The sequence below is a fragment of the Notechis scutatus genome, chromosome Z (genome assembly GCF_049901735.1).
Source record: "Notechis scutatus isolate UNSWTSFEM ecotype Mainland chromosome Z, rNotScu1.2, whole genome shotgun sequence".
NCBI lineage: Eukaryota > Metazoa > Chordata > Lepidosauria > Squamata > Elapidae > Notechis > Notechis scutatus.
This window is the reverse complement of record NC_142025.1, coordinates 81,382,421-81,396,537: the sequence shown is the minus strand read 5'-3', so window position 1 is coordinate 81,396,537 and position 14,117 is coordinate 81,382,421.

Genomic DNA, 14,117 nt, shown 5'->3' with positions numbered 1-14,117 from the left:
TCTGTGGTTTCTTCCCCAAACCCCAAAAACTTTAACCTTAGACTGTCTACTATTGACCTCACCCCTTTCCTAAGAGGTCTGTAGGGGGCGTGCATAAGCGCACCATTCATGCCTACCATCCCTGTCCTATTGTTTCTTTTATTTTTCTTATATGTATCCATGTATTCATAACTATGTTTATACTTATACCTATTATCTTGTAAGCAATTGACAAATCAAATAAATACTAAATACTAGGGACTCTAGTTTAAGAGATGGGGATTGAAAAAAATGTAACACCAAATATTTATATAGTATTTTCAAATGTTCATTGCAATTCATTTCCCAATATCATTTTATGCAAACAGGTCACAATTCTAACAGAGGGCAGTTGGAGTAAAACAGAAAATTGCACACAAACATCTACAATTGATGTCTGCAATAACCATTTTTGTTTTTTGCATTAACGTCTACTGTTCCAAAAATAAATAGTCAGTTACTTATTCTGGGTATTTCCTCATTTTCTCTCTCTCTCTCTTTAGTTTTTATGGGTAGCTGTACAATATTTGAGGGTATATGTGAAGGGTGTTATTTGATTGTGATGTTTGATATCAGGGGCCATTTTTAAACTAAAAAAAGAGGCTGTTATACAAGTTTTCAGTGGATTTATTCATATAACAAAGGCAGAATAGAAATGTGTTTTGATATTCTCTTAGATTTTTTTGGAAAGATTAATGTGGGAATTATTCTTTGTTCTTTGTGTACGTGCTAGGACAACGGAGCCTTCTGGTGGTTGGCTGGAACACGAAGCAAGGAGCAAGGACAAATTGTTGCCATTTCTTAACCAGAACTGTAGCAAACTTAAACTTTGCAGCTTTGTATGCTTATGCGAATGATCAGTGCATTTTGTGTGATGTAATGCGTTTGTGATAGGACGCTAACAAAAATTGCTATGTTAACAAAGATTGCTTCTAATAAAAGAGGGTTTCGGAGTTTGCTCTGTGCTCTCATCCCGAGACAGCCTTGCGTTGTGTCTTCCTTTCATGAGAGACCACCACAGATTAATATACTGTATATACTCGAGTATAAGCCTAGTTTTTCAGCCCATTTTTTGTGCTGAAAAATCCCCTCGACTTATACTCTAGTCAGATTCCCCTCTGAAAAAAAAATGGTGTGGAGTCGCGGCCTCCGGCGGCAGCGACTCCCAACAGCCCCAGCCGGGAAGGGAAAGGCAAAAAGCGCTTTGCCTTTCCCTTCCCGAGGCGGCGGGACTGGGGCCGCTCCGGCGGCAGCGACTCCCAACAGCCCCAGCCGGGAAGGGAAAGGCAAAAGCGCTTTGCCTTTCCCTTCCCGAGGCGGCGGGACTGGGGCGCGCCGGCGGTAGTGACTCCTGATTCGGGGGCCTCCGAGGGAGGGGAAGAGAGTGACTCCTGCCTCCCGCTGTCATCATCATCTTCTTCTTTTGGGTTAGTGAATCAATTAAACCTTTCATGATAGTGAGATCGTTTCCCAAATTAATTATTTTTATTTTTGAAATTTACCAGTAGCTGCTGCATTTCCCACCCTCGGCTTATACTCGAGTCAATAAGTTTTCCCAGTTTTTTTGTGTAAAATTAGGTGCCTCGGCTTATATTCGGGTCGACTTATACTCGAGTATATACGGTAATAGATATAAAAAGCATTAATTCAAATTACCAAAGCAAACATAATTATAATATGTCTCACAGATTTACAGTCCATTAAACATAGAATCCAGCAACTTGATATGGAAAATTCACCAACACATTCATGTTAAAGTTAAAAGGCCCAAAGGAGAAAGTAGAGGACAATGAAACATCAAAGCAGAACTGGCAATTGGTCATTATAATATATGCAGCATGTCTTTCTGAAATTAGCCATGTAAGAGAATAATTGTTGCAACACAATATTTGTAGCATCCAATTCAATATATTGAGAAATATGGCTGAGGGGATAAAAAACTGATAAAATCTCCCAAATGATTTTTTTTTCTGTTTTGTTTTTTTTTCAAATTGAACTGAAAATGCAATAGTGACTTCTCAGTGAGGTATTGGCTTCTCAAACACCCTGTCCAAGATTGGAATGTTTCCAACAATGAAGGAGATGGGTGGATAAGAAATATGAAATATAAATAAACAAACTTGGCAATAATTATTTGCATCCTGTAGCTTCAGCAACTGAAACTCCTTAGTAAAACTGAATCAGAGGGTGTTCAAGATTCTCCACAAATGACATTAAATCTGAGTCCAAGCTAGTAGATGTTAACAACTTTATATGACAACTTGGGAAGTACCGGGTCAATTTTTCATAGAATAACGTATCTAACTTATTTTACACTAAGACCTTGCTTAGGATCTTTGGAAGACCTTGCTTAGGATCTTTGGAAGATAGACTCAAGATTCAGAAGGATCTTGGTAGACCTGAGAATTGGGCCTGCTTCAAAAAGAGGCAGTTCAGTAGTAAGAAAAGTAAGGCCCTCCATTTAGGTAGATAAAATCAAATGCATAGGTATAGAGTTGGTGGTACCTGGCTCTAGAAAGTGTGCAGAGAAGAGCACTAAAGATCCATGGGATGTATCCTGTAATGAATAGTTGAGGAACCTAGGAATGTCTAGACCAGGGTGTCAGACTTGCAGCGTCACATTGTCGTTGTGTGACATATCGTGCTTTTTTCCCCTTTGCTAAACTGGGGGTGGGCGTGGCCAGTGTCTGGCTGGTGGGCCATGAGTTTGACACCCCTGGTTTAGACTATCAAAGAGAAGGTTTGGGGATGACACTATAGCTGTCTTCCAGTACTTGAAGAGCTATTTCAAAGAGAGGATTGACTTATTCTCCAAAGCACCTGAGGGCAGGACAAGAAGTAAAGGGTGAAAGCTTGTTAAAGAGAGATCCAACATAAGAGAAATTTTCTGAAAGTGAGAACAATTTATCAATGGAATAGCTTGCCTCTCGGGGTTGTGAGTGCCTCAGTGGAGGTTTCAAAAAAGGGGGGAGGGGCAACCATTTGACTTGGATAGTATAAGACTCCTGCTTTGGATAGGGAGCTAGTAAAAGGTTGGCCTAGAAGAACTTCAAGGTCCCTTCCAGCCTCATGATTCTATAGTTGCAGTAGCCCAAGAAACTAATTCTGTTGTTACAATCATAGTGAAGTTTTGGGAGGAGATTAATTCCTTATATTCCAGATGTCTGATAATCACCTCTATTTTAATGGCATTTCTGTACTGCAAAATCATTAGAAGGAAAGAACAAATGTCTACACTGAAGAGAAGTTTTCCTTCTCTTTTCCAATAAGACCTTCTTGTATTTCAAAATGTTCAAAAACACAAATCTTTTATGGCAGATGGAAACTCATAAGCTTTGCCATGTATAGTTCTTTGACAGTAATTATGCATGATAAGCATCCTGATTTATTATAAGACAACTTGTTCAACATAATCTCTTCATAGGGACATGTTATCAGCTTAATGATAAAGTTAGTCTGTTACCAGCTTTCTAAAAGGGCTGTTTTCAAAACGCTTGCTTTCCCTTCCCCCACAAGATGCTTCACAATGTCTCACTTTGAATCCTGAGTCATTTATATTCAGTTTAAATTTGCATATCTTCCTCTTGGTATATGTTTAAGTATGCCATAAAATTTCTGCACTCACTTTGCATGACAATTAGGGAAGATGTCATTAAAATCCACCATATTCTATTTTCACTGCTCACATCTTTAAATATAGAAGGTTTGAAAATGTCAGTATCATAAAGATTGTGTTCTTCCTCCTCTGGGATATTTTTCTTCTTCACACCAAGGTTTTATTTGATAGCTTTTTGGCATATAAATCTCTTCATGAGATGCTTTCATCCATTTCTGAAATGTTCATGGAAAGCTAATTGTTGTAAAGGCAACCATATGAAAGACAGGTTAAATTTAAGTCATACAAATAATGCTCAACAATTCAGATTAAAATGCCATTCCACTGAAAAACAGAATATAATTCTCCATAATTAGTTATGTCAAAGGAAGTAAATACTTGCCTTTTTGCCCAGAATCACTTCCCTAATACAGTCTACGTTCTATTTAAACAACAAAGGCCAAAGGCTAATCCAGAATTTTTTGGGTCTGAATGAAAATTTTCCCTTGTCAAATTTTGGGATAGAGAAAGCAAAAGCGACTGTATTTTTCCAGGTGCAAGGATACTCTTTAATTGGTATTCCTGAAGTACTTTTCTTTGTATATGAGCTTTGATGCCTTGAAGCAATTATCAGAAGGAAGAGAGATAGTAATAGCTGTTTCCTGTTACAAATATTTTATGGTGAACGGATATGCATGGACAGACGACTTGGTTGAATTAAGGGTATAGCAAATAGATTCCAAAATTTTAACACCTCAACTGCAAAATCTAGGTGTTTCTAACATAATATTGCTCATTATGGCAATATGTCCTACCTGTCAATGAATACTTCAGCTTCAGCCATAACAATACTAGAGCACACAATAGATACAAACTCATGGTTAACCGTACCAAACTTGATTGCAGGAAATACGACTTCAGCAACAGAGTGGTCAATGTCTGGAATACTCTACCTGACTCTGTGGGTTCTTCCCCAAACCCCAAAAACTTTAACCTTAGACTGTCTACTATTGATCTCATCCCTTACCTAAGAGGTCTGTAGGGGATGTGCATAAGCGCACCAACGTGTCTACCGTCCTTGTCCTATTTTTCTTATATGTATCCATGTATTCATAACTATGTTTATACTTATACCTATTATTTTGCAAGAAATTGACAAATCAAATAAAAAAACTAAAATAAAAAAATAAAAAAAAATCTTAGTAAAACGTATGCAGAATAGGACAATTCCCACAACCAACTCTCCACTGCCAACTTCTATTTTCTGCAGGAAACTTTCTGGAAAAATCTTTTAGATGAAAGGGAGTAATTTCAATGACATTTTAATATTTCAATTAGGAATAAAATATTAAGTAGCTTTTAAAAAAGAGATTCTTAAAGATAAAATCTATCAGGATTTGTAAGATATTCTATTTTACTGGATCTCCAGTTACAGATATTTCCTAATTTACTATATGGGAATGTTAGATTTGTGAGAGAATAACAGGACTAGGTAATCATTTTCAGAAATATAACTCAGATTTCAACTTCTCATGCCTATTTAATTGTTTTTTAAAATAATATTACTCTAATATTTATTTAGTTGCTTATTGACTTACTGAGACATATATTGCCCAATCAGAAATGATTTTGAGTAGTTTATGACTCCAGATACAAAATACAGATTTTCTGAAATACAAATAAAAAATCACAAAATATATATTTTTATCTTAACTGTGGCAACTCAAATCAAAGTGTATGTAGGGCCCAAAAGCAAATACAACTATAACAGTAATCATGTGGCATTGATATTGGGAGGTGGCTTGGAGAACCTGTTCTTAAAATTTCTTAATTTAAAATAAGAAATAAGTAATTGCCGAATTAAGAACTATCAGAAGAATGTTACTTTCTTCTTGTCTTTTCTCTGGTAACTACAGTCTTCAGAATTATCAAAGTCACTTAAGTGACAAATATGGAACCAGATCAATGTCTGACATTTTGGTTTGCTTCATATCTCACAAGCATGCATAGATAAAAGACTTCTGAAAATACAGCATCTGGCCATCTTTTCAGGAAATCCAGATTAATGTGCAGCTGATTTAGAGCTGGCTTTCTTGGAAAAATCTACACAATCATTTACAAGTCAGCCAGGATCTTCACATGTTAGTGAAGGATCAATGATCTCTTGGATGCACTCAGATCTACTCTCTTTTCCTAAAAAATTGAGAGATGCCCTTATTCCTGCTATTTCTTTTTATCCAATTAGCTTGGGCAATAAGAGCATTCTTTAAGTCCCATCAATCAGGTTTTTTAACTAGCAAGATCTAGGAAGTGTGTGTGTGTGTGTGTATTTGTAATTGCACCTGCTGTCTGGAACTTTATTGTCTTGGATTTGTCTGGCTTTGATTCTGCTAAAGCTAACCTTTCAAAAAAACTTGGCTGAAGGTGCCCATGGTGCCCAGGATGGTAATTACTCCTGTGCTGCTGGTATATCACATTTCTAGGAGCTCTTACATGTTTAGTTAGTTGCAAAATTTATTTCTTGTTTTGTATTTGTATGTATTCTTTAATTCTTGACAACCATCAAGAGTTGCATTTGTGAGATGGGATGTTATATAAATCAATTTAAATAAAATGAGTACGATAAATAAATACAGATATGCTACTAGGCACATGGACAAGAGCAGATAAATAATGTACTGTACTTTTTGTAGGCCATTATTTTATCTCCATTCTTTACCATTGAAAATGAAGCCATAAAAATTCACCTAAAATATCGTGAATATGAACTAGCCTTCCTTAGACATTTTCCTCACATACTGAATGAACTTCAGAGGGGAGAAGAGAGAATGATTTATTTGCTTTATATGGCTTCCCACCTTGTCTATGTTAATCTGTGCAGCTAACAACATATTAAAACAATAAAAATAACATTAGCAAAAGGTAAACATCTACAATGACAAAACAGTTGCCAAAGCCCTCTTAATAGGCCATCAAGACTCTGGAGTACATCCTAGTCTCTTTATGAAAGGCCAATAGGTTGGAGTCAATCTAATCTTAGAGGTTCTCATGTTTCTGAGGGCAGGGGCCTGCTACAATTCTATAGAAGAGTTCCACAAAATGGAAAATCCTGAGAAATTACATGAAGGCAATACTGATTGAACTCAGATATGTGGTGAACCCTGACACACGCTTCAATGAATAATATGATGAAATTGTGCCAACATTGAGGTAAATATGCATACTATTCTTCTTTATATGTTTAGCAAATAGGTCAAAACAGGTCTTTGAGTATTCTCAAGGGATGATCAGCTTTTAGGCTTATTGATATCTACTTTGCTTCTGCTAAAATCCTGAGATTCACTGGCAGGAGCCAAATTCAAAACATTGCCTCAGAAAAGTTAAAAACAAAACGTTTTTGAACAGACTCTCAAGAATTTGTATTCATTACCTGAGAAAGACATCTTTTCCAAAGATTGCTTTATTTAATAAATTAAGACTAGTTTTTGCATGTGTTTCACCGAATATTAAAGCCCTTGCTAACAAACTACCAGTCATTTGAAACTCTGTCAGTTGATACCAATCTAACTTTTGCTCAGACCTTTCCTAGATTCATCTTAGGAACCAATCTAAAGAACTCTTTGACCAATGAAATAAAATATATTCAACTATATTATATGCAAGTAACATAAAAGCAAAGCATAATATTGTTTCAATATCACTGCCAAAAAATAAGCTTCAAGATGTAACTTGGCTTCACAGTTCATTCATTCAAGTTTTTGAACAAATCAATTATCAAGAGGTAAACTAACTGTTTATTTTATTTGTGGGTGAAAAGAATTAGTAGCATAACAAGCTAATCTAGGTTTAATAAATCATGGTTTATAGTAAATACAATTGTTTGGATTTGTATGACATTGAATTATACACTTCAATAAATGCTAGATTTTTGGAGGGGACAAGATGGTGATGAAGTTAGAAAATATTTGCACCTTTGTTTCCTATTTTATTAGAAATCCATACCCAAGTTCTCCAAGTCATCTTTGACAAAAAAATAGCCTCTAGGAGTAATAATGAAAATTATTTTCAGGATAGGATGTCTGTTCCAGAAAAGAAGCAACTGACTTTATAATTGGATAATTTGAAATAACTGGTATGACATATTTGGCACTTTTATACAATCAGTGCCAAAGTCTGGTTCTGTGGGTAGAAACTGAATTCTACCTGAAGTATGAGCTGACTATTTTTCATGAGCTGTCAGTGTTGCCCCATCACTGCTTCGCGGATTCCATACTGCCATGAATCCTTGGGGGGGGAGGGGGAGGAACTGGCAAGTAGGGAGGGAAGACAAGAAATTGAAACCCCTTCGTGTACCTGCAAGACATCATCCAACTGATCCCAAGTTTACAACCATGGGAATATAATGCAGGCCATCACCGAGCCAGCCAAGCATCATGACTGTTACCAAAAAAAATTGTTTGAATCTAATTGGATAATTGGAGTGGGGATGGGTGGTAGGGAGGGTGGAACCTGGGAAGGTGAACCATGCTCAAACCTTAGATCCAGCTTTTCCTATCTTGTAACCACTTGGCTTTAGTAAAAGTATTCCTTTCACTATGAATGCAATAAAATGCTCTTTCTTTTTAAATGACGAAGTTGGTACAAGTCTGACACGAGCTCTTTAATCCTGCAAAAAATGACCTAAGTTTGTCAGGAATAATTCACAATTTTCTTCTTGATCAGCCTTCTCTCTATAACTCAGAGAGTCTACCTTAGACTCATTTTATGGCCAAACAATAGTAAAGTTGCCAAATCAAATCTTTATTGGAAGGTTTCAATTTGGGCCTCCCTATTTATTCATATTTACAGATGTGTAACATGTAACATTGATCCACAACAATTCCAATAATTTTTGGGGGAGCTTCTGGTTTGGGTCTCTTCAGTGACAGACCGAAATCCGCGATCGTGCATGGTTTCAATCTGTGCTCACTGCTGGAGCGCCCTGATCCTTTGGATTCAGGGCTGAAGCCACCTTGAAGAGGTGGTGAAGAGGGGGGAGATTGCTAGCCGAGTGGAGGGGAGCTGCATCTTTCCTCCTTGGCTGGTCTAAACTCCCTTTCCCGAAGGGAGTTGCAGCGGTGGTCAGAAATGGCCACCTCAAAGAAGAACCCAACTGGATAAGATTGTTCAGGAGGAAGACAAAGAGGAAAGCAGGACAGACCGGGCTAAACAACAGAGAACATCTAAGCAAGGTACCCTGAATCTAAAAGTATCTAGAGGGATACTTCTGAAAGAAGATCTTTAAGCGGTGAAGGAGAGAGAAAAGGAGGTTAAAAACCCTTTTTTACCTTTATATTGACAATTTACAAATGGAATGGAAAGAAATTTATATTAATCTATTTTGACACTAATAGACAACCTTAAGCTGAAATCTAAGTGTCAAAAGGAGAATAAAGATTTTTTCTTGGTCATTTTAAAGCCCCAAAAAAGAGAAGAGTGGAGGCAAAAGGGTGGGACTTGGAATAATGGAAAAATGGAGTGCCACCTGGAAAAATAAAGAGGATTAACAGTGAAACTTTGAAAAGACTCACGAAGATACATTGTAACTGAAATCTTATTAAAAGATACAGTAACCTATGGAAAGGAAAGAAACAAGAAGGAACAGTCTGGGATCATTTGGTGATTTAAAAAAAAAGTTTTTGGCATTGGTTTTTTCTTTTTCTTCTTCTGTGTTTACTTAAAGTCAATTGGGTGGTTGTTCAAAAGTGTTTAAAATGCCATCACTCCTGGGGGAATTGAAGTTGAGTCTTAAAAAACAGAAAAAAAGTTGCAGAAAGGGGAGGAAGATCCTTTGGCTTCATATTTGAATTTTTTGAAATGGAGAACCTGAACTATGAAAAGCAAAAGCAAAAGCTTCAAGAGCAAGAAGAAGGGCAGGACAAAGAAGAAGACATTTTCAATGATCAAATAATGCAAAGTGTGGTAATAAGGGGAAAAGGGGGAAAGGAGTTAAAAGTTTGAGATCAAAGGGAACAGCCAAAAAGAAAAATAGTCTGAAAAAAAAGTATAACAGCAAGGAGAAGCAGAAAAGAAAACTACAGAAGGGAAAATTAGACAGAGAAGGGTCTACAAGAAGTACACATTAAAAAACAACACGAACAATTACTGGCACGATCAAAATTAGGGAAAATATTTACTTCTCTGACTCACTGTAAGAAAAGAGGAGTGGTTTTGTACGTTAGAGAAACCATTTCAGCAAAACTGATTTATATTGATGAAGACGGAAGAGTATTAATGGTTGAAATAGTGGATAATAATACAAAAACGCTCTTGGTTGCAATTTATGCCCCGAATGATAAACAAGAAGAATTCTATAAAAAATTAAACATGAAAATAATTGGACTGGACTATGTTAATATACTTATGATGGGAGATTTCAATGGAATTGTAGACAATAAACTGGACTATACAGCAAAAACAACACGACAAAATAGGAAGACTCTCCCTAAATCCTTTTTTAAAATGACAGATGAATTAAACTTAAAAGATATATGGAGAGAAAGAAATGCTAAAATTCAACAATATATTTTTATTCCAATAGACATTTATCATGGTCCAGAATAGATATGATTTGGACATCAACAGAATTATTATCCAATATTCAAGAAATAAATATTGAAACAAGTACATGGGCAGACCATAATCCAATGAGAATTAAATGGAAAGGACAAAAAAGAAGATCTAGATGGACATTAAACAATACTATTTTAAAGGAAAAATACTTTACACAATGGATGGAAAAAGAATTGGCCTTCTTCTTTAATGAAAATAAAAAAGAAGATACTTCAATACAGAATGTTTGGGATACAATGAAGGCATATGCAAGAGGATTAATAATAGACTATACAAAGAAAAAGAACATTACGAAGAGGCAAATGATTAAAGCTCTAGAAGATGACCATAAAAAACTGGAAAAAGAATTACAGAAAATGCCACAGAAAAAAGATGTTAAACTCAAAATGGATATAATCAAACATAAAATGGATCAAGTAGAGAAAGAAGAACTGGCACAAAAAATTAGAAGTGCTAAACAGAACTATTTTGAAGATGCAAATAGGCCAGGTAGATGGTTAGCGTATAAATTGAGAAAAGAGAAAGAATCAAGGAAAATATTACAGTTAATAGACGATCAAGGTCAAATTTGTTATGGTAATAAAGAGAAAAAGGCAATTATTCGAGACTTCTATGGACAATTATATAAACAGGAGGATCTTGATGAGGAAAAAATTAAACAGTATTTACAAAATGCTAACCTACCTAAGATATCTGATGAAACTGGGAAAATGTTAGAAAGTGCTATAACAATGATGGAACTAAGCGAAGCACTTAACAGACAGAAGAATGGAAAAGCACCAGGACCAGATGGTCTCCCGGCAGAATTTTATAAAACATTACAAGAATCATTGAGCACTTCACTGTTAGAAGTCATGAATGAAGTTATGATAAACAAGAAAATACCTAAAACATGGTCAGAAGCTTATATTACACTTATCCCAAAAGAAGGGGTTGACCCATTACAAATTAAGAACTATAGACCTATTTCCTTATTGAATGCAGATTATAAAATCTTTGTTTCAATCTTGGCAGAGAGGCTTAAAAAATACTTAAACAACTTTATTCACCCTGATCAGAATGGATTTTTACCAAAGAGACAAATTAAAGACAATATGAGGGTAATCCTGGACACATTGGAATATTACGAGGCGCACCCTGAAAAACAAATGGCTTTGATATTCTTAGATGCCAAAAAGGCATTTGATAATGTGAATTGGAGATTTATGTTATTATTATTGGAACAGATGGGCTTTGCTAGAAAATTTATCCAAGCAATAGAAGCCATATATTATAAGCAAATGGCAAAAGTAATGATAGATGGAGAATTTACAGATTCTATTAATATTAAAAAAGGTACAAGACAAGGATGCCCATTATCTCCTTTGTTATTTATATTGACTTTGGAAGTGTTAAATAGAAATATTAGAGAGGATACAAACATAAAAGGAATGAAAGTTAAAAGGAGGAATTTAAATTGCAAGCCTTTGCAGATGACTTGGTTTTTATTTTGGAAGATCCTCTAGAGACAGCTTTAAAACTATTGGAAAAGATAGAGATGTATGGTGAGATGGCTGGCTTGAAAATAAATAAAGACAAAACAAAGATTTTGACAAAGAACATGTTATTAAGACAAAGAGAAGAGCTGGCAGACCTATTGAAAATTCAAGTTACGAACAAAGTTAAATATTTGGGGATATATTTGACGCCAAGATGTACTACACTGAAAGAGAATAACTATATTAAACTTAAACAGCAGATAGCATTTGATCTGAAAAAATGGGAAAACCTACAATTGTCATTGATAGGTAGAATTTCAACAATTAAGATGAATATTTTACCCAGAATTTTGTATTTGTTCCAAACAATACCAATTAGGTTAGGTAAGGATTACTTTGAAGAACTGAATAAAATTGTGTTGAAGTATATATGGCAAGGTAAGAAAGCGAGAATAAAATTAAAACTTTTACAGGATGCTAGAATTAGAGGAGGATTTGGCCTTCCTAATTGGGAGTTGTATTATCGAATACAGTTCATCAGTCTGGAACCCACATTATGTATCTGATATTAGCACAATTGAGAAAGTCCAGAAATATTTCACAAGAAGAGTTCTCCACTCCTCTACTCGTTGTAGAATACCTTATGCCACCAGACTTGAAATTCTAGAACTAGAAAACCTTGAATTACGCCGTCTTCAGTCTGATTTAAGCATGGTATATAAAATCATACATTGCAATGTCCTACCTGTCAATGAATACTTCAGCTTCAACCATAACAACACAAGAGCACACAATAGATACAAACTCAAAGTTAACCGCACCAAACTTGATTGCAGGAAATACGACTTCAGCAATAGAGTGGTCAATGTCTGGAATACTCTACCCGACTCTGTAGTTTCTTCCCCAAACCCCAAAAACTTTAACCTTAGACTGTCTACTATTGACCTCACCCCTTTCCTAAGAGGTCTGTAGGGGGCGTGCATAAGCGCACCAACGTGCCTACTGTCCCTGTCCTATTGTTTCTCTTATTCTTCTTTTATTTTTCTTATATGTACCCATTTCATGTATTCACAACTATGTATACACTTATACTTATTATCTTGTAAACTATTGGCAAATCAAATAAATAAATAAATAAATAAATAAATAAATAAATAAATAAATAAATCAAGCTGCAAACTTAATGTGGGCTAAAGAATGGATAACGTTAAGAAAGACCAGATTGTTGGCATTAGAAGGACATGATTTATTATTGGGTTGGCATGCTTTTTTATGGTATAAGGAAACTAAATCACAGGGTTACTTTAGAAGGCATTATATACGGGAATCATTATGGTTGAATTGGGAGAAAATTAAGAAACAATGTTATTTGAAAATCGCAGTTTGGTTATCAACTATTGAAGCTTTTTCTTATCCTATAACCTATAAGAAGGAACAAACAGTTAGATATGGGGAATTACTAGATGAAAAGGGTGAACTTAAAACGATGCAAAATTTAGAAGAACAAGGCATAAAGATGAATTGGTTTTCATATGCGCAAATACATTCAAGGTATCTTAAAGATTCTAAAATGGAAGGATTCTATGATAAATTGACTGATTTAGATAGGATTTTGACAGGTACTGATGAAAAAGTGATCAAAAAATTATATAATTATATGTTGGAAATTAAATTAAGAGGAAGAACAAGTTAAAGAAACAATGATTGCTTGGGGGAAGAATTTTGGATATGGGATTGATTTAGAGAAATGGCAAAAATTGTGGTCTCAAAATTATAAAATGACAATGTCAACAGCATATAAAGAAAATTTGTATAAGATGTTTTACAGGTGGCATTTCCCCCCGACAAAAATAACAAGAATGTTCAAGAATAAATCTGAAAAGTGCTGGAAATGTCATGAGATACCTGGCTCATATTACCATATGTGGTGGACTTGTGAGGACGCTAGAAAATATTGGACTAGAATTCGCATATGGTTGGAAAAAATGACAAAGAAACATATAGATTTGAAACCAGAGATTTTTTTTATTGGGAATCTTACCTGATACATATAATAAAAACTTAAAGTATTTGATTGTAAATGTATTAACAGCGGCTAGGATTGTATTTGCTAAAAATTGGAAGAATGAGAAAATACCATTAGAAGAAGAAGTATTGGAAGAAAATATTGGAATGTGCTGAAATGAGTAGATTGACATATGAAATTAGAGAACAAGAAGATAAACAATTTTATGAAATTTGGGATCTTTTTTATCAATGGTTAGATAATACAATATAATAATAAAATATTTAGAAACCTAGGAAATAATGAATATACATTTTTTCTTTTTGGTTTTGATAATATTTTGATAATATTTTATTAAGATAGACTTGGTATGATTTTATGATTTGTTAGAAAATAAATTAACTAAACT